This window comes from Pundamilia nyererei, unplaced genomic scaffold, assembly GCF_000239375.1.
Source record: "Pundamilia nyererei isolate P.nyererei 1_Seehausen unplaced genomic scaffold, PunNye1.0 scaffold00268, whole genome shotgun sequence".
Classification (NCBI taxonomy): Eukaryota; Metazoa; Chordata; class Actinopteri; order Cichliformes; family Cichlidae; genus Pundamilia; species Pundamilia nyererei.
In genome coordinates, this window is record NW_005187669.1 from 71,690 (window position 1) to 72,651 (window position 962).

Below are 962 nucleotides of genomic sequence, written 5' to 3' on the forward strand. Positions count from 1 at the left end.
TATAATATTCTGTAACTGTAACTTCTGTCGGTGCTGTGCTTTTGGAAACCGAATTTCCCAGAGGACCCACCTGAGGGATTAATAAAGTTTTATCTTATCTTATCTACATGGTTCGATTTGATGAACCGGAGCCAATCAAGGTGCAGGAGCTGGTCATGTGTGACACGAGTGGAACAGGATAAAATCCCTTCATTGAGTCAATGAGTTAACGATGCTGCTGTCTGTGCTGAGCTCTGATGTGCATCAGAGTACATCACGTTCTGATGTCACTCTGAGTCAGCTTCGTCTCCCTCACCTGTCCCATGTCTCGTTTCCTCTGCAGGTAAACCGTCTGTTTGCTCCTGCTGTAACCCACTGAGACGGGACGACGATCCGGTGGTCACAGAGGTCAGTGGAAGGTCACGAACAATCTTTAAAAATCATGTTTCCTCCTTTACGAGCAAATAATTAAAGTTTGTGAGTTTCAAACATGTTCTGTTTTATTACTGCTTCTAAAAACAAGCTCCTCATGCAGCACAGCACTGTGCAAAAGTCTTGAACCAACCCTCATTTCTTTATGTTTTGCCAGTAAAATCTGAAAAGGTGCTTTCACTGAAACATGAACATAAATATTTGGCAGCTTTTATCTTCAGCACAGCTGAACGCTGGGATTCAGAGGATTCACAGGCCTGTGCTGAGCACGACGCAGTGCAGGGAAGCCAGATGTAGAGCCCTCACACATGAACTTGCAGCATGATGACCTGAGTTTAATCAGATTTTTTACTCGTTGTGTCTCTGCAGGAAGAGTCTTTGCATTATTCCAGCCTGAAGCATCCAGACAAGCCCCGCCCCACCACCAGGAGAGGAACCGGATTGGCTGAAGAGAAGGTCCTGTACTCAACAGTGAACATGTGCAAGAAGGCATCACATGACCACAGATAGAAGCACTTTAAATGAGCATAATTGAATTTTTTTTAATTAAT